This window comes from Penaeus monodon, chromosome 29, assembly GCF_015228065.2.
Source record: "Penaeus monodon isolate SGIC_2016 chromosome 29, NSTDA_Pmon_1, whole genome shotgun sequence".
Classification (NCBI taxonomy): Eukaryota; Metazoa; Arthropoda; class Malacostraca; order Decapoda; family Penaeidae; genus Penaeus; species Penaeus monodon.
In genome coordinates, this window is record NC_051414.1 from 34,772,507 (window position 1) to 34,772,782 (window position 276).

At 40.9% G+C, this 276-nt stretch overlaps 1 protein-coding gene across 1 annotated transcript in view; it reads right to left on the reverse strand.

Moving 5' to 3' along the window:
• Window positions 1–276, reverse strand: part of LOC119592200 — a 61,892-nt gene that overhangs the window by 53,088 nt on the left and 8,528 nt on the right. The gene's annotated exons all lie outside the window — the stretch shown is intronic.

Here is a 276-nt window from a genome sequence, read left to right on the forward strand (position 1 = left end):
TACATACCCACAAAACCCCAAAACAAACAAAACCCACACAAAAACGTACAAAAAGTTCCGGAAATGTTAGCCTCAAAGTAAATTCATAATTATCCTTAATCAATGGAGGGAATCAAGAACTTCCTAATTGGCTAAACTATCACAATGTCCAACTTTCTTCTCTTGGGCCCCATGGGGTTTTTTCCCCCCGGCCTGTGTTTGGGAGGCGATGGTGATATGGAAAATTTTTATGGAAGAGAGGGTTTCGGGGCCATTTTGGGGATTTTGGTTTTCTTT